Source organism: Schistocerca nitens, chromosome 5 (genome assembly GCF_023898315.1).
Source record: "Schistocerca nitens isolate TAMUIC-IGC-003100 chromosome 5, iqSchNite1.1, whole genome shotgun sequence".
NCBI lineage: Eukaryota > Metazoa > Arthropoda > Insecta > Orthoptera > Acrididae > Schistocerca > Schistocerca nitens.
In genome coordinates this window covers 285,447,556-285,468,571 of record NC_064618.1, presented here as the reverse complement: position 1 = coordinate 285,468,571, position 21,016 = coordinate 285,447,556, and positions in this window count along the sequence as shown.

The following is a 21,016-nucleotide window of genomic DNA, read 5'->3' as shown; positions in this document are numbered from 1 at the left end:
AACCGAGCCCCTGAAGGCACTGCTGAGCGCTGGGAGGGAGCAGGGCGCGGCACCAGCTAAGAGGAAAAAGCGAGCAGAGCAGCGAGCAGCTGCCGCAGCGCTCCCACAGGAACTCGCTGACGTCGGCCGCAGCCCCGCGCGACTGCACGGCGGTCGCCGCCACGTCGACAGACCCGGCCTACAGCGGCGGCAGGGCGGGGAGCGCTCGGCACGTCATACCGCAGCCACGGCCACGGTGGCAGCAGGACGAAGAGATGCAGCGGTGGCTGCTCTCTCGTGTGCGTATCGCAAAACAACCCTCTACAATTCGCCCGCACGCTATGGATTTGACGTTTCGCCTCATGCTCCAGACGTTACAAAACGAACTTGGTGTGAAGACGTCGAGAAGGATGATCCCAACACAGATACACACTGAAGAGCCAAAGAAACTGGTACACCTGCCTAATATCCCTAATATCGTGTAGGGCCCCCGCGAGCACGCAGAAGTGCCGCAACACGACGTGGCATGGACTCGACTGAAGTAGTGCTGGAGGGAAGTGACACCATGAATCCGGTAGGGCTGTTCATAAATACGTAAGAGTATTGAGAGGGTGGAGCACAGCACGTTGCAAGGCATCCCAATTATGCTCAACAATGTTCATGTCTAGGAAGTTTGGTGGCCAGCGGAAGTGTTTAAACTCAGAAGAGTGTTCCTGGAGCAATTCTGGACGTGTGGGGTGTCGCATTGCTCTGCTGGAATTATGCAAGTCCGTCGGAATGCACAATGGACACGAATGGATGCAGGTGATCAGAAAGGATGCTTACGTATGGGTGACCTGTCAGAGTCGTATCTAGACGTATCAGGAGTCCCGTATCACTCCAACTGCACGCGGCCCCACCATTACATAACCTCCACCAGCTTGAACAGTCTCCTGCGGACATTTAAGGTCCATGGATTCATAAGGTTGTCTCCACACCCGTACACATCCATCCACTTGATGCAATTTGAAACGAGACTCGTTCGACTAGGCAACATGTTTCCAGTCATCAACAGTCCAATGTCGACGTTGATGGGCCCAGGCGAGGCGTAAAGCTTTGTGTCGTGCAGACATCAAAGGTTCAAGAGTGGGCCTTCGGCTCCGAAAGCCCATATCGATGATCTTTCGTTGAATGGTTCGCACGCTGACACTTGTTGATGGCCTAGCACTGAAATCTGCAGCAATTTGTGGAAGGGTTTCACTTCTGTCACAGTGGAACGATTCTGTTCAGTCGTCATTGGTCCCGTTCTTGCAGGATCTTTTTTCCGGCCCCAGCGACGTCGGAGATTTGATGTTTTACCGGATTCCTGATATACACTGTACTAACGTGAAACGGTCGTTTGGGAAAATTCCCACTTCATCACTTCCTCAGAGATGCTGTGTACCATCGCTCGCGCGCCGACTATTATCACCGCTTTCAAACTGACCTAAATCTTGATAACCTGCCATAGTAGCAATAACAACCGATCTAACAACTGCGCTAGACACTTGTTGTCTTATACAGGGTGGTCCCGAATTCATGGTACAAACTTTAATGGTAGGTACAGGACATTGTAACAAGGATTTATTGTATAGGAATGTATAGTCGCAGGTGACGCGGTGAGGCGTAAACAGGGGAAAGAGAAATGGAGTGATCGGTTGGTGTCACTGCCGGTAGAGGGCAGTAGATGAACATGATGTATCGCAGTAGGGACAAGCGCCATTCACAATTGTGCTGCCGTAGACGATGGGTGACTTTACGTATGCAGAAAAAGCAGACATGCATTACATGTACGGCCGTGCAAATGGTAACGCCAGAGCTGCGTTACGAATGTATCGCGCGGAGTATCCTAATCGACGAATGCCGGATCATAGAATTTTACAACGGTTACATCGTCAACTTTGTGAAACAGGTACGTTCGACGTCAACAGACATGACGCTGGTCGATTAAGAGCTGTACGCACTCCAAGACTGGAAGAACGCATCTTGAACATAGTGGCTGATAGACCCGAGTCAAGCACAAGAACTGTTGCGCGTGACGTACATGTGAGTCATCAGACTGTATGCAGAGTGTTAAATGAAAATCGCTTACACCCCTTCCATTTTCAAAAAGTACAAGCATTGAATCCGGCAGATTATCCTCTTCGCGTGAACTTCTGCCAGTGGTTGTTGCAGCAATGTGCGTTGCAGCCGGATTTCGTAGGTCATGTGCTATTTACAGATGAAGCGACATTTTCACGCGAGGGTGTCTTTAATGCGCACAATTCCCATGTGTGGGCAACAGATAATCCACATGCAACGCGTCCACATGCGTATCAACAACGTTTCGGTATTAATGTGTGGGCTGGTATTGTGAACGACTTTTTGATTGGGCCATACTTACTACCCACGCGACTCTGTGGCGAAAGCTATCTTATTTTTCTGCAAGAAGTGTTACCAGAACTGCTGCAAGATGTTCCGCTCGCCATTCGTAACCGCATGTGGTTTCAGCACGATGGAGCGCCAGCACACTTCAGCACTGCTGTACGGAATTACCTGAATGCCACGTTTGGTGCTAGATGGATTGGGCGTGGTGGACCAGTCCCTTGGCCACCCCGATCTCCTGATTTCTCTTGTCTCGATTACTTTTTATGGGGACATCTTAAGAGCCTTGTTTATGAGACTCCAGTTGACTCAGATGAGGATCTCGTTGCTCGCATATCTGTAGCTGCTGCAGGTGTGCGTGAAATACCAGGCATCTTTGAACGTGTACGCCAATCGCTGCACCGACGCTGTCAAGCATGTATCGCTCATGGTGGACGCAATTTTGAACACTTACTGTAAACATGACACTTGTCAACAACGATTTCAATAAAATCTTTCGTTTTCCTTTCGGCCGTTATTTCCCCTGTTTACGCCTCACCGCGTCACCTGGGACTATACATTCCTATACAATATATCCTTGTTACAATGTCCTGCACCTACCATTAAAGTTTGTACCATGAATTCGGGACCACCCTGTATAGGCGTTGCTGAAGGCAACGCCGTATTCTGCCTGTTTACATACCTCTGTAATTGAATACGCATGCCTATACCAGTTTCTTTGGCGCTTCAGTGTAATAGCCCTATGTGCTACCATGTGCGATATCAAAGCCTACAATATTACTACACTTCACATCAGTAGGACTCAAGCGGTGAAATTCCGTTCCCTCGCTGATTTTTCTTGTACGGGACCTGCTATGACATTGCCATCTGCAGGCGTCTTAGAAGTGCCCGGTTACGTAATTATTGACAGCATAAATACGAAGGATGCTGTAGGAACTAACATCCTTTTGCACCACGTTATACCCTTTACTGACGTGCAGCGGCTGCCCAATGGCCGTGGAATTTTTCTTCGAGTGAATGAGTGCAGATTGTAAACGTATACGCCCCCTCAGGTAGCAGCGATAAGCGAAAACGTTCAAATTTTAATAAAAAATGAAGTTCCCATGCTTCTTAGCGTTTACCATATTCATCTTATTGTCTGTGGTGACTTCAGTTGTGTGCTTAACGACAGAAACCAAACTCCTAACACGAACAGATGTGTAGAACTTGAACACTTCATTCGTGGGATGCGCTTCACGATACGTGAGAAAAACTACGCGGAAAGCGTTCACCTTCGTAACCAGTCACTGTGCCAGTCTTCTGGATAGGATCTGCGTGTCCGGTGCACTTCAGCGACCCATGTGAACTGTGATGTAGCTCCTGTCAACGTCTCCAGGCTTTGCGCATATCAGTGTTATCTTAACCTATAGCGTCAACAAATTTACCGCGGCAAAGGCTACGGGAAATTGAATTTCAGTCTTCCGCAAGATGTACAACTTGGAGAGGAAGTGAACATAGTGTGGCAACGACACCAGAGCCACCGATGTCGATACACTGGCGTTCTACGGTGGTGGATTCAGGGTGCCTAACAGTCATGAGCTACGTCCGAAAGAAAGGTTTTTGGCAGAAACAAACCACTGAATTTTATTACCCCTGTTTGAGAGAACTATGTATTCAAACAGAGAATTTTTCAAGCAACATCGATGTACAGATCGAACGATATAAAGCGAAAATAACGGCGATTCGCCGCAAACGAATGGAAGGAATCATCGTGCGTGCCCACCCAAAAGAAATTGCCGCCGAAGAACGAGCCTCTCTGTACCATATTCTGAGAACGACAAAACTATGTGAAGCTATAACGATTGAAGCAGTCGTTGATTACACCGAGAATACCATCACAACGCAACGTCACATTCTCTCCCACGTCTATGACTGTTATACTCAACTTCACAAAAAGCAACCTGTTGATGAATATTCTTGCGACAATTTTCTTATGACATTAAACTGCCGCTTGTCACGTGAGAGTAAAGCAGATCTGGAATCTGTTTTCACAGAGGACGAAATCAAACAAGCGGTCCACAATGCAAAGACGAGGAAATCACCAGGACCCGACGGCCTCAGCGCTGAGTCTTACCAACGCTACTGGATTCTCCTCGGCCCGACACTCCTCGAATAGTGAATGAAACCTGGCACCTGGAAGACATATCCAAGGCTTTCAGGGAATGTATCATCTTACCATTGCCGAAAAAGGGTAAAAGCAGGAAGGTGGAAAACATGCGACCCGTCACACTACTGAACGTCGATTACAAAATTATTGCCAGGTCGATTAAACTACGGATGCAAACCGTTATGAACGAGGTTTTAGGCAGCTACCAATACAGTGCAGTACAAGACCGAAGTATAATCTGAGCTACCTGTGACTTGAGGGACATCATCTGTTCATATACGGAAAATAAAGGACACGACGCGTTAATATTTTTAGATTTTGAGAGCCGTACGATCGTATACGTCATGACCTCTTTCTTGAAAGCATGGCGAAACTGGGTTTTGAATCTCATTTCATCCAGTTAATTCGCAAACTCAGTACAAAAGTCTCTTTTCGGATTCTCATTAATGGCCGTTTTACAGAAGAAGTTGACATTGGGCAGTCATTCCGACAAAGATGTCCACAGTCAGTATTATATGTCATTGCACTGGAGTCGCTACTTGAACAACTTAGTGCATAGGGGGATCGGGCTTAGCATCGATTCTGTTACTGTCCCCTGCACTGTGCATGCTGGCGATATAGGCGTAGCTGAGTCATCATCACAACAACTTATGTCAGCATAAACTCTTTTAGCGGCATTCGCGTTACTTTCAGGAGCAGAATTAAATGGAACCAAAACCACAACCTTGGAAACAGACGTAATATCGGAGACATTTCCCAAGCTACCGGGTGCACAGAAAAGGATTGTCACAAACTATCGGTGTTCCCTTTGAGGCCATTCCAGACTGATCCCTGACGGAGAACTGACCGCAAACGCTTAATAAACTAACTGCTGCTCTGATATTCCAGTTCGACCGTGATTTGAACTTAATACAGAAGGTTAAGATCATAGAGATCGTCATTACAAGCCAGATGAATTATTTGTTGCAAATTCTCCCTATAACCGATTATCTAGCAAAGAGTACACAGTAAGCGCTATGGTGGTTTCTTTTTAGAGGGCATATTATCGAAGTTCAATTAGATACATTAACTTTACCCACATCCAAAGGGGCCTTCAGCTCATTAAGATACATGAAACATGTGTAAACCTGCTTTTAAATCGCATCAGGAAGGAAATACGTACTTAGAAGACCAGTATCATCACGAGGCTCATCAAGCAATGGAAGCCCCGTAGTCTTGACCCACCAAATGATATCTCCGGCATTCCGCTCTATTACCGACATATATTGCTGTACTAAATGGAAATGGGCTACATTGAGCACAACGTCGTCGATAATGGAAGCATGACTAACAGGAAACTTTATGACAACAAACCACAGAAATCTTATCGAAGAGAAACATCCACACACGAAATGGAATATAGAGTGCCGAAATGTGCACAAGGACATGTTACCATTACATGACATAGCCGACTAGTATCTAACAGTAAACGATGAAGTAGCAACGTATGAAAAGCTACATAAGACAGACCTCCACCCTATACAAACCTGTACGAATGCAGGAGAGTAGACACACTGATTCATATGTTCGCTTGTGAACATGCAGGAGTAATTACATTTCTTCGCCATAGATTGTCGGTGATAGACCGTACGGGACCCAATAATGTAGACATCTTTGAGGTCCTTCAACCACAAAAAGTGAGATTTCCACGAGCAAAGAACAACACTGCTGCGTCGCTCATGGGCCACACACATCGATTATCACGCAGAACAGGCATGCTACTTGTTATTCATACATCGATAATGAACACCTTAAAATCAGCCAACATTATTACTATAAGCAGTCATTTGGAAATATGCTGAACATCACAATCAATGAAATATAAGAAATTCGGGTAGTAGATGATGACACTGCTCTATATGTAGGATTCCAATTGCTTCATAGGACTTCAGTTTTATTCTAATCTTTAAGGAATTATAGCAGACATTAAACAATGCAGAAAGTTTATTTACCATTTTTGTGGTCTTACATAGCTTTTTCTCTCAAGGAACAGAAGAGGCAACTATCTTTCAACAATAAAGTGATTATTATGTGTGTACCATTTCGTTTTGCTGTTAACGATATGAAGAGAAAACCTATCAAGAAGAATTTCCCTTTCTTAAATTGCTTAAGAGAAGATTGCAAATAATACATTTCCTTTGTTAATCTATTCCCTTCACAAATACGGGGAAAATGGTTACTTGACTTCTTCATAAATGAACCTTCGTCCTTTTTTTCGAACTACGATGTAATGAAAGAATATAAAAAAAGAACAGAAAGAGTGGCAGAATGCTCGTCTGCCACGCAAGCGGTCCGGGTTCGATTCCTCTCCGATTCACCGTTTTACTCGAGCACTTGAGCTGCGAAAGCTATAGGAATGTATAGCACGATTCGCTGTGAGAAGAACCAAACGTGCAGCACGCACGAGGTAATACTTAAACGTTCGTGTGCTGTTTCTGAAGACTAGCGTTGGACTTGCCTCACGAGTTTCTGTGCTCAGATGCCAGGGAACTGATAAACAAAAAATGGTAATGCGTAAGGTGATCGCTCGAGATTAGAGGGAAAACTGGGTTCGAGTCCCACTCCGGCACAAATTATCATTGTCGTCATTCCGTTATACAAATGATGTTTGTCCAAATTCGCAACTGCGAATACATTTCATGTATGGTATAATAATGTTAAAGAACTTCGAGAATTTGGAATTCTTCCATCTGTTGAGGAACTTCGAGAATATGGTTCGAAAAAAAAAGTTTCTCAAAAATTGTTTGGAATATATCTTACGAAACAGCCTGTTCGTTTCTGGTACATCATCCTTGCAGGAAGGTGTAAGTATGATCTCGACGTGTTTCGTGGTGTTTTACAGGAAGTTGAGCATAATGACGCAGAAAGGCAATCCAGAAGTGGGCCAAACGAAACGGCAACGGCAGAACACAGTCGGCAACCACATGACTGCGAAGGCTCCTGGCACAGACAGTAGCAGAGAAAGAAACGGGTAGGACAATCGCGACACGTGGATTCAAAGGAGACTCGATGACCGAGACAGGCGCGATCGGTATTGGCCATGTCCAGAGGGATAATTTGTACAAACTGTGGAATCCAGATCACCCAGTCGAAGAGCCAAAGACAGGGACGAAGGACCGTCGCGGCAATGATAGGAATGTACGACTGCTGACGGGAGTGTGGGACAGTAGGGGCGGCGACGGATAAATTTGCATGTTAATTGACAGTCTTTGTGAGGGGAACAAGTAGATTACGTGAAGTGCATTGTGTCTCTAATATTAAAAAGTTTGTGGAATGGGGGGTGGGGGGTCATAGCTTGTATATAATAACGGTAAGTTTGTCTGCCCCTTTCTGAAGGAGCGCTTGTTTATTTAATTTCTTGTTTAAGCCGTATTTAGAAGCATTTGTGTTAGTGAATATGTTGAATTGGTAGGTTATTTGTCTTCGTGTTTGATAAGATGTAGGATTCTTGTTCTACATGGTTGTGTGCTTTGTTGTGTACCTCGGGGTTGTACGTTCTGGATGGATATAATGGATGTATGTGTGTAAAGTGTCATGGTATACTGAGTGCATTAAAGTCTTTGTAGATGTAAACCACAAGGAGAACCTCTTATCTTCGTTGCGTTAAGGAAAACGCACTCCTGCTACTGAAGGAGGATGAATGCTGTGTTAATGAATACCTGTTACGAATAATTAATGAGTAGAGACGAGGGGGTGATGAGCGTTGGTTTTGAAGTCAACATGCGTTTGATTATCAACACTCTGGTTGAGCACTTGCCTGTTTCTGCTTGCTGAACTTCTTGCTATTGCTTTAAATGGCGAATTTCGTCTGTGGATTGATTCGCTCTAGGTGAGGATCATGTTGTGTTTCTTGTGGCTTTATAGAGAGATTTAATGTGGATGCTAAGAAAAAACAAAACGACGCATCCAAATGGGACGGAAATCGGTAGATGTGGTATACTTGTACACACAAACAAATGATTATAATTTCAGAAAAATTGGATGATTTATTAAAAGTAAGAGCTTCACAAATTGAGCAAGTCAGTAATGCACTGGTCCACCTCTGACCCTTAAGCGAGCAGGTATTCAGCTTGGCACTGTTTGGTAGAGTTGTTGGATGTCCTCCTGAGGGATACCGTGCCAAATTCTGTCCAATCGGCGTTTTAGGTCGTCAAAATCCCAAGGTGGTTGCAGGGCCCTGCCCGAAATGCTTCAAACGGTCTCCATTGTGGAGAGATCCGACGACCTTGATAGCCGAGGTGGGATTTGGCAAGCACGAATACAGTCAGTGAAAACTTTTGGCGTGTGCGGGCGGACACTCTTTTACTGAAACGTAAGCCATGCCATGAAGGGCAACAAAACGGGGCGAAGAATATCGTCGACGTACCGCTCTGCTGTAAGGGTGCAGCGGATGTCAACCAAAGGGGTCCTACTGAGAAATGAAATGGCACCCCAGACCATCACTCCTGGTTGTCGGGTCACATGGCGAGCGACAGAGAGCTTGGTATTCCAACGCTATCCGGAGCGTGTCCAGAAACATCTTCGGCCTGGACTCAAATTGACTGGAGTAGAATTGTCTTCAGCATTGAGTCCCACTTCGAACTGAGCCTCGATGACCGTCGAAGACTTGTCTGGAGAGTCGAATAAATCATCCAGTCTTTCTGAAATTATAATCATTTGTTTGCCTTCACATGTACATCACATCTACTGACTTCCGTCCCACTCAGATAATTCCTTCGTGATGCGTTGTTGGTTTCCTTTAGGCAGAGATGTGTGGCATGATTTTTGAGCTATAGTTAGTAACTGCATTTGTGTAGTAATTGGAAAGGTTTATGCAAGACTGGCGCTTGTTTCCAAAGGTCATTACGGATGCACTACGATCGTTAGTACCTAAAGAGAGGACTGTGCCTAGGAGAGGTCTTGTTGATGCGTAGATGAGTATGGTTATATAGCTGAAAGTAGAAGCTCGTGCCCAGTATGTACGATGGTTACCGCTGCCTAAAGAAAGGACTGTACTGATATTGATGTGTAGCGGATGTAGTTGACGACCTGAAAGAATAGGTTCGAGTTCAGTATGGATGATGGTTGCATTTGATTGAATTGTCTGATGCCAGGTGCTACACAGCAGCTGTAGGGAAACAAAGTAAGTTGTGGGTAGCCTTTCCTCGATAAAGTAATCCTCTGTCTCGTTTAGAACATAAGAATAATTTTATATCATACGCCTATGGGTGGAGACGGACAGATGATCTTTGATTTTTTCAGTTGAAGCTACGTTATGAGAGTATTTGCAATTTTGCTGGACTTTGAGGTCACTGCCACCAGCTTTGGATACCAACAATGCTGAAGCCGAGAACCTAAAGCTCACTGGGATATAGGAGTAGTCAAATGATTAAACCCCCCTTCTCCTGAGTCATGGGTAAGTGAACAATATGAAGTTTTTAAAAATGGATGACGACCTAGGGGTATATAAACATTTTGGTGGCCCACGTTTTATTAACTATACTTATGACTCATCATGCTCATATGGTTGAAACGTACCTTTTGATTATTTTTTGTTTATTAGAAAATTAAAGCATGTTCAAGTTTTAGACTATTAATCATTCCCTTACGGCTTTCTAAGACGTATGGAGAAACAATGCCATCAAGGAGTGAAAGTGCGAGAGTAATGAGACGTTTAGCATGAACGGTGTTGCGCCGGTAGTTGATTCAGAAGAGATGGGGCTAACGAACCAACAGGCCTTGCAATGGCCACAGGGATCTCAAAGTTAAAACACAGCTTGTGGCTAGGCGATGACCATAACTTAGTGTTGTCGGACAGTTTCTTTTTTCTTTCTTTTCTCTGTTCTCTTAGTCTGATTACTTGTTGGTATTGTTATTTCAGGGTAGATGTTATGCATAGGAATGCAGCATATGGACGTGTAGAATGTCCATGACTGTCTGGTTGATTAAAAATTTCCAGCATGACAAGCAGAACGAATTACGACATATTCACAATAAGGTTTCACAGTTATCCAGAAAACATTTATTTTAGTATAAATCCAGGCCAAGGGAACTACAAAGAATACTTGTTCACACTGGTGCACTGTTCTTGATCATTATGGCCATGTACTTTGTAAATTTTCCCTTTTAGTTGCTGCACCTATGTACAGCGAAGAGGCCATCAGCCTGGGCTATTACCTTGATAGAACTGAGAATTTGTGTAAGAAGAAAACCAATTTTTATGTTATTTATCATGTATCTCTAATTTTGAATTATATTACATGTATGATATGAAATTAGTTAGTCATGTGCAATATATGTAAAGATGGGCGAGTTATAAGCAACACACACGAGCAGTGACGGGAAGTGATACGACTGATGGGAGCGAGCAAGATATGGAGAAAGCTACGAACCCTACGAGAAGACAACTGAGTTCCAACAATAGCCGCCGGCCCGTTAAGCGCGTTGCTGTATCTGAAATTGACACCTTCTGGGAACGTGAAAGACTTTTCTCTCGTGGCAGGGAAAGAGCCAAAATCCTATCCTCTCATTTCATTCTGACGTACTACACGAAGTCCGCTGTTTTGAAGTCACCGACTCCGGCTTTTCTCTGCTCGTAAGCGCGCCTGCGGAGGCCACTGGACATTTAAGGCTGCTACGCTACCGCCGTTCCCTACATTTTTGGAAGAATATGCTGTCGACCACGCCTTGTCAACTTCTGAAACTTTTCCCACCTTCTTCTTTCTATATATTATTGTATCTGGTGCTTGCGTATGCTCTTTTTTTTTTTTTTTTTTTTTTTTTTTTTGCAGGTACCTGCATCCTTAATTATTTGCTGGATGTATTCCAGTCTCTGACTTCCCCTACAGCTACCCGTAGTACCATGGAAGCTATTACAGATGTCCTATCCTCCTGTCCCTTCTTCTTGTCAGTGTTTTCCATATATTCTTTTCCTCTCCTATTTTGTGCAGAAACTTATCAGTCCACATTTGTCTGTAGCACCACATCACAAATTCTTCGATTTTCTTTTGTTTCGGTTTTCCCACACTCTAAGTTTCACTGCCATACAATGTTGTGCTGTGCTTCTCAGAAATTTCTTTCTCAAATTAAGGCCTATGTTTGATACTACTAGACTTCTCTTGGCCAGGAATTCCCTTTATGCCATTGCTAGTCTGTCTTTGATGTCTTCCATGCTCCGTCCGTCATTGGTTATTTTGCTGCCCAGGTATCAGAGTTCCTTAACTTCATCTACTTCGTGACCATCAATCCTGATGTTAAGTTTCTCGCTGTTCTCATTTCCGCTTTGTCATTGATATCCTTCCACCTTAAATTTTAATTCCACTCTTGAACCTTTCTCTTAATTTTCCACCATTGCTTCTTCGATGTATAGACTGAACAGTAGTGGCGAAAGACTACATCCTCGTCTTACATCCTTTTTAATTCGAGCACTTCGTTCTTGGTCTTCCGCTCTTATTATTCCCTCCTTGCTCTTGTACATGTTGTATGTTACTCGTCTCTCCCTACACCTTTCCCAAATTCTCATAAGAATTTCGAACATCTTGTACCATTTGACACGGTCGAACGCTTTCTCAAGGTCGTCAAATCCTGTGAACGTGTCTTGATTTCCCTTTAGTCCTGCTTCCATTATCAACCACAGCATTAGAAATACCTGTCTGGTGGCTTTACCTTACCTAAAGCCACACTGATCATCAACATGTAACACATCCTCAGTTCCCTTTTCATTTTTCTGTATGTTATTCTTGTCAGCAACTTGGATTCATGAGCTGTTAAGCTGAGTGTGCGATAATTCTCGCACTTGTCAGCTCTTGCAGTCTTTAGACTTGTGTGGATGCCTCAACTGGCTCTAAGCACTATGGTACTTAACATCTGAGTCATCAGTATCCTAGACTTATACTTAAACCTAACTAACCTAAGGACATCACACACATCCATGCCCGAGGCAAGATTCGAACCAGCGGCCGTAGCAGCCGCTCGGTTCCGGACTGAAGCGCCTAGAATCGCTCGGTCACGGCGGCTGGCAATTGTGTGGATACCTTTCCGAAAGTCAGATGGTATATCGCCAGTCTCATGCATTCTACAGACCAACGTGAATAATCCCTTTGTTGATAGATCCTCCAATGATTTTAGGAATTCTGATGGAATGTTATCCGTCCCTTCTGCTTTATTTGACACTAAGTTTTCCGAGGCTCTTTTGAATTCTGATTCCCTATCTCTTCTATATCGATTCCTGTTTCTTCTTCTATCATATCAGACAAATCTTCCCCTCTAGAGGCCTTCAGTGTATTATTTCCACCTATCCTCTCTGTCTTCTGCATTTAACAGTGGAATTCCCATTGCACTATTAACTTTACCACCCTCACTTTTAACTTTACCCAATATTGTTTTGACTTTTCTGTATGCTGAGTCACTCCTTCCCACAATCATTTCTTTTTCAGTTTCTTCACATTTTTTCTTGCGGCCATTTTGCCTTAGCTTTCATGCATTTCCTATTTGTTGTATCCTGCCTACTCGTAGAATATGGGGTGCCTAGGAAACCCGCTTTCTCGGATCGCTAGACAACAATTCAAGCAAATCGTATTAATGAGGTTTATTACAGTAAGGTAAATGACTATACTTAATTTTGAGATTTTACAATGATGTGTCGCAAGCAAAGGGCTCTTCTTTATATTAACGTACTGGAAGCGAGATGACTAGTCTTGATGCTATTCTTGAAGTCGTTGCTGTAGAGCTCGTAGAACTGGCTAGTCATCAACTGGGCCACGGCCAGGCGGCGCGGCGCAAATGTCCTCTTCGTTTAGAGGGCACTGCCACCGGGTTGTCGTCCTAGAGAGCTACTGGTCCGCGTGCAACTGGCTGACGTCTTCTTCACAGCCCTGGCTGGCGTGCCAGCACTTCACTTTACGCCAGAACACTATTTATTTCATTCCTAAGCAGTTGGTATTTCTTTGTCGGCCTCCGTAGAGTAGTGGTAGCGTTTCCACCTACCACGCAGGGGCCCGGGTTCGATTCCCGGCAGGGGACTAGGTGTTATGTGTCCTTCATCATCATTGACCCGCAAGTCGCCGAAGTGGCATCAACTAAAAAGGACTTGCAATATGGAGGTCAAACTCCCCCCGCATGGTGCCTCCCGGCCAGTAATGCCATGCGATCATTTCATTTCATTGTATTTCTTTGTTCCCGAATTTCCTTGAAAATTTTTGTACTTTCTTCTTTCATCGATCAACGGAAGTAATTCTTCTGTTACACATGGTTTCTTCGTAGTTACCTTCTTTGTGCCTAGGTTTTCCTTTCCATCTGTGATTGCCTTTTAGGGATGTCCCTCCCTCTTCAACCGAACCGCCTACTGGGCTATTCTTTATGGCAGTATCTATAGCCTCAGAGGACCTCAAGCGTATCTCTTCATTCTTTAGTACTTTTGCATCCCACTTCTTTGCACAATGATTCTTTGTGACGAGTCTCTTGGACTTCAGCCTACTCTTCACCGCTACTAAACTGTGATCTGAGTCTATATCTGCTCCTGGGTGCACCTTACAATCAAGTATCTGATTTCGGAATCATGTAATCTAACTGGAATCTTCTTCTAACTCCCAGTCTTTCCCAAGCGTACCTCCTCCTCTTGTGATTCTTGAATAGAGTATACGCTATTACTGTTGTTGTTGTTGTGCTCTTCAGTGCTGAGACTGGTTTGATTCAGCTCTCCATACTACTCTATCCTGTGCAAGCCTCTTCATCTCCCAGTACCTACTGCAACCTACATCCTTCTGAGTCTACTTACTGTATTCATTTCTTGGTCTCCCTCTACGATTTTTACCCTCCACGCTGCCCTCCAATACTAAATTGCTGAGCCCTTGATGCCTCAGAACATGTCCTACCAATCGATCCCTTCTACTAGTCAAGTTGTGCCACAAACTCCTCCCCAATCCTATTCAATACCTCCTCATTAGTTATGTGAGATGAAATTTATTGTAAAACTCAATTAATCTATCTCCCCTCATATTCCTAGCACCAAGCCCATGTTCTCTTGTTACCCTTTCTTCTATTCCTTCCCCTACACTCTCATTCCAGTCCCCTATGAGTTTTTAATTTTCATCTCCCTTTACGTACTGAGTTACCCATTCAGTATCCTCATATACATTCTCTATCTCTTCAGCTTGCGACGTCGGCATGTATACTGAACTATAACGTGGCGAAATGTGTGCTCGTCTCCTGTATTCGCGCTACAATCCCCGAATTGAGCACTTTACCAGCATCTCTCGAATCGAACTCTGTGAACCTCGCAACGTTGCCGTGAACGTATTGGCGTTTGTATCCTCCAACGAAACTTGGTTCCTTATTCTGTCTGTGGGTGAATCGTGACGGTTACAGTAGGTTGCGCTTTTTTGTTGATGATCTAGTTTCTAGGGACTACGTGTTAGAATGTATGCTAGTGACACTAAAACGATGGTGCTGACGCCAATGATGCCTTCATATTTTTTCCATTTCGTAATTTGCGTATGTACTGTGCAAGGTCAAAATGTTTCTAAAAAGATAAAATGATTGCATTCTTTCCTTGGGGATATTCCATGTTCTATGTAGATGTACGTTTAGTTGTAACTCATAGCTTTGCAGTCATTGTTTTAGTTTTATGATAAATGGTTCAAATCTGTGACCATTTAGCTAAGAACGGGATTTCTCGATTTTCTGTCTGTATCAGTGATTGATTGCTTTCTTGACATCGGGATAATGTGACCTGTATTTACTTGTAGTGAAGATTACTATCACTATTACAACAAAACTCTTAGTGGTATAGTATTTGTTTTATAATGTCAAAGATGATGTGATTTGTATGCATTTGTGTTGGGAATTATTGTCTCGTTACAATAACTAAATTTTTTCAGCGTGGTAATATATGTTTTCTTAATGTTAAAGTAATACAGTGGCTGTGTATTCACTGATAATCATCGTCACCATAATGAATGCCTTTCCATTTTCCTTTTGACGTAATGTGGCTGCGATTACTGAATTAAATGCGCCATGAAAGTTCCGTGTAGTATTTGTGTTTGAGTGAATTATCTGAGGTGTGTGAATAATCATTGACGAAAGAAATTGTTAAGTTAAAGAATGCGGAAGATTTATTTTTGTGATTATGAAGTGATTTTCTTTTTCGATTTTGTAAAGTAAGACAAACTTTGACACCACCCTAAATCAGAATGAGTAAGTCGCAGCACTAGAGAGTTTACTAACACAATGAATGAGTGAGTGTTTGCGCAAGTCAAACAGCTTTATTATGTAAAACTGGTGGAATAAATGGATAAAATTGGACTGGTCTATCTTTTGACAAGGTAATTAAATTTTATGCACACCAGTGTTGTGACTGGATGGAGATTGTATCTGGTATAGGAGAGAATGAATAGTATCGCAGATAAGTCTTTTGAATTTTTAAGATACAGTGTTGTGAGTCTGCTCTCTTTGTCCACCAGTCCCGTCACCATGATACAGAAGTTTTGGATTGATGATAGCGTGCTTGGGGATATCCCACAATCTTTTCTGAGTAAAGTATTTCCTGGCGCAAGACGTTTTTCGTCGCGGCGAGATCTATTTGCGAAATTTCAGTCACCAACTTTCTCTTCCGAATGCGAAAATATTTTGTTGAGCCCAACCTACATAGGTAGGAATGATCATCAAAATAAAATAAGAGACATCAGAGCTCGAACAGAAAGGTTTAGGTGTTCGTTTTTCCCGCGCGCTGTTCGGGAGTGGAATGGTAGAGAGATGGTATGATTGTGGTTCGGTGAACCCTCTGCCAGGCACTTAGGTGTGAATTGCAGAGTAATCATGTAGATGTAGATGTAGATGTAGATGTACCTTCGATGACTGGGGTGGTGAATCAAGTAAGCCAATTTTCTGGCCGACTTATTTCACGACGTGATTATTTCCACCATCCTTGAATGACAGAAACAGTTGCATGAGATCCAATAATTCTTTAATCACCCGATTCTCTGTTTAGACGCATCTTTGTGAAGCAACGGTTGAGCAAATGTAATCTTTCATACCGCTCTTGTTAGATTTACGTACGGACGTGTTCCGAGTGCGTGGAAAAGGTTTCTTCTTTCTTTTGAGCCTGGTAGAAAACAGTCAGAGTCCCCTTTTGTCGAATGTTCACCAACGGCGGGCTACGCTTGCAAGGCTGGAGGGGTTGACCCATTGGAAAGAAATCCAGCGACTCTTGTGGTGTGGATGCTGAGTCGGTGTCACAGCCGTGCGAGACGCTATAGCGATACATGCCTTCCGATTTTGCCGACCCGGGAACGAATCAGTTACAAATCTTGTGGCTGTTTTCGTAATATAGCCAACGCGACTTGCTGGCGTCAGGGCAATGGTTGCTCGACATCCGTAGAATAGAAAACGCGGCCTTTGTTCTCGACAAGCTATTCTTTACGAATTATTTCTCAAAGCGTTCTCTGGTGCTCATCTACATAATGGCTCTGTGTCAAGGTGATGCTCTTGGTCGCATTCAAAAATGACTAAATAGTTATTGTATCGCCAAATTGGCGCCACATTGTTCGGTAACCAACAAACTTTTCCACTCATGTGCACTAAATACATTGGCCATTCATTCCACTTCATGTGGAAGGGGCTTCGTGCTGTTCTCGACTGATTGGCAGACGGGTGGTTGTATGATTTTGATTGGACGAAGTTGACCGAGTGGTTTTCTTAGGAGAAGCTAAGTGAAACTGAGATGCGAAGTACGATGGTCATCCTGGTGCCACGCTTCGAGTGGAGCGCAAGTATATTCTTGTGGCGGGCTCTGAGGAGAGCAGCCCTCGACAATTCGGCGGACTTCCGTCGTGAACGAGCAATCCCGTGCGGTGCAGACTCCGAGACCCTGAGAGCGGAGTCTGACGGTTATTGACACTGTCTTCACTTTATAATGGCGGGTGTTAAATTTGGTGAGCGTGGCATTATAAAATAAGACACTAGACCTGAACCGTGTTTGTCAAGCGCGAATCGCGAGTTTCACTTAGATTCATTCCGTTCATTCACTGGTCCATTTCTCTTTAACTCATGAGTGAACGAGAGATTCGTGATTGCTTATTAGTTACCGAGTAGATGTAATTTCATCTCATGCATGCTTAATTAACTTTTATGTACTACACTCTGATTAAAGCAATTCTTTTCGTCCAGTGACATCGCGTAGATTTTGGGCTGAACTTATTCGAAGTGATACCCTTCGTTCCGTCTTGCTAGTTTCTCTTGCGTTCCAACCCCAGTGTACCATGACCGTTTCTTGGGCTTTTTAAAGACGTTAATCACTGTTCAGCTGTCCCTTTGAGATTTACATAACTTGTGGAATTCTTACTGTTTTTCTGATATTTATGAGCAATATAAAATAATGTAATGTGGTTGGACTTAAAGATTTCTTTCAGTCGTTAGACCGCCCCTTTCACCTGTTTCACTCCCTTCCTAACTACTGCTTCTCTTTCACGTTTCTCGAGTTTTATAAAAGCAGTCTGGATTTTGTGCAAATTGTAAATAACTTTTGGGTTCCTGTATTTTATCTATGTTACCATCACAATTTGCTAGAGTGTAGTCCAGCCCACATTGCCAAAAGCGTTCTGTGGGAATCCTGTGGGACGCAATGATTATCCGCTCGCGGCGGCTTGTGTAGAATGCAGGTGATTGTAAACACCCATCGAATCCTACGAAGAGCTGACAAAGTAAGTGAGGTATTTTATGTCACGTCGACAACGAGGTCATTATTGACATCCAATGAAGTGATGTTGGAAGCGGGTATTCACGGATCAATCCTTAGAGACAATTAAAACCTATCTTTTATAAAAGCCAGTATTTGTTGTTATTAGGAGAAAGGAAGGCTGCTTTGAACATGTTTCTGCATCTTCAGTTCAGAAAGCGGTTGAAAGATAGCTGGTATCTTGACAACTGCTTACTCAACACTGTTCAAACAGACAGGTACATCCAAGGAGCAGCTAAATACGTAGAAAACGTGCGTTAGACGACCGTACTGTAGACTGATTGCTTTACGGTAGGCCTGATGAGTCGTGCTGTAGTAATCCCTTACAGGAATGTAAATGAGTTTTAGGAAGAGTAAGCAGATATCCGTGATACACAATTTAAAATATTAACGAAATAAAAAAGGGGTAGAAAAACATCACAGGATTCGTTTCAACTTCTAGCGCAACATTGATCAAAAACAAAAAACATGCGTATACACAGTACACTATACATTTTAAGATCCCGTCATTTACTGTAAATCCTGTGTGTTTTGAATGCCGGTAGTTTTAGTAACACAGTTAAATGTAGAAAGAGACTGTAAGTGTGTGTGTGTGTGTGTGTGTTTGTGTGTGTGATAAATGGTGCCCATGAACCCATGCAGCATAACCACTATGTATATCCCCAACGAAGTGCCGTTAATAATTCGAGTAATTAGATTGTGCCGACGAGAACGCTGCGTATATACCTGAGCAGAAAGGCGTCCAGGCACTGCAACACCCTTGCTGCCTCTTTCTGTACAGTTCTACAAAAGGCGGAGTCTAATGATAATGCTACAACACGCTCAAAGGTGGCCGGTACTGGCGCAAATACGCGCACATAATCTCAAAAATACTGCGCGGTAAGTTAATAGCATTACCCGGGAAAGCAGCCACAACATTAGGTTTCTTTTATACGTGTATATCATCATTCCACTGAACAGTGCCCTCCACACAAAGGAGAAGAGTGCAATGAAAATAAATCTCAGGCCTCTTCACTCAGATTGCTACGTATTCGTACCCTCACTGATTTGACACACCTTAGGTACCTGTACGATATATGTTGCGTCATTGTAAGCCCGAAAGAGGTGAAATACCTACATTCTTCTTTTGCGTGTTCTCGCCGCTTCAACTTCTGCTTTTGATTTTCAGGCACCAGCAAAAAGATCTAAGGACTATCGTGTCCAATAGATCTTAAATTTAGGCAAAGGAGATGGCCTAAAGAGAGAAGAACTGTCATAGAAGTTGGTATTCTATGTAAACATTCGTTTATTTGACATGACTAAATAGATGCTTCCTGAATGTATAGTTATTGCCATCTGCTTATTTGGACTTGCAAGTATAGTGGTCAAAGGAGACAGCCACCATAGGGGTTGTGACCTTGTTAATTACTGGTAACAAGTTTAATGGATAGATTGCTCACACCACCAAGCTGTTAGGCTTTCGTCAACCCCTTACTAAGTTTCTCCCACGTGGATTTAGGTGAAAGTTCCACCAGGAAAAGACTACGAAATGGAAACTTTGGACAGAGCGAACCCACATACACGTGCAATTCAGAGCCTTTTTGTCCTTGTCACTCAGCTGTCAGGCCACTATGGAAAGCTTGATCTGTGAGGAGTATGAGCGCAAAAGCAGTTTCATGCCCGTTGTCATGCAACTCAGTTACTGTAACAGAATGTAGCTGTGTTCAGTTCTTGTCCCCATCGGAAAGCAGCAGATTTGTGCGTCTCTCTTCTTCGAGAGTGAGTGAGACTTTCATATAGCCTTCTAAGACTTTTGTCAATTTTAGAATCCTTTCTACGCCTTATTTTCCTGTTTTAATAAAGCGTCTGAATATGTCGATGGAGAAGGCCGCTCTTTATAGACCGCCTAATTATTTCGTTTAACTAAATGACAGTGTGATGATAAAAAAGTCGGCAGCTTTACTCCTGAACACAGGGTCGCCTATGCCTTCCCAATGGGTGTCCAGACTCAGAAACTACTCGGCATATTTCTGCCAGCCTTTGCACATCCGCCTCTACGCCGCAGAAAAGATGTGAAGAAGCCAAACTGGTCAGTTCTTCACCTTGGTCTTTTATTCACTCCATCTGCCCTGCCATATTCTCTATTTTGTTTCAACTGACTTAACACAATATCACATACTATTTGATTCTCAACGTCCAGTCTAAGTAGTTATATTTTGTCATGTACCTCAGCAGAAATATGGTATGCGATCTATGTAAACCAGAAAACATGCTGAGAAACTGTAATAATTAAGCACTACAGATCAAAAATTGTGTTAAGATAGCTGTATGGGTAGACATCTAAAATCTACTACACGAAATTACAAAAATAGCCAATTAATAAAAACATAAGTCTCCAGTTCACTCAGTGACATGATTCACTTCAGGAGGGTACAAATTACAATTTGGAATAGTCCTAATATTTTAGTTACTTGTATATTAAAAATATGGATGTTAGATGAAGAATATATGTAGTTTAACCCAATAGCCTCCTCCAGGTCATATACTGAGGTTGTTCAAATGAAAGGCATTGCCTACAAATCTCAAGCATTTATACATAAATGTCAATATAATTTACAATAAAATTAAGCAAACAAACACAGACAGAATCATGAAAATTAGAAACACTTACGGCTGATTGAATAAACGTTGAAGACATAAGATTAATTTTGACTTCAGTTCAGAAAATGAACCTAGTTCACGAATTTATTGTGTTGCATAACACTAAACTTGGATCAATT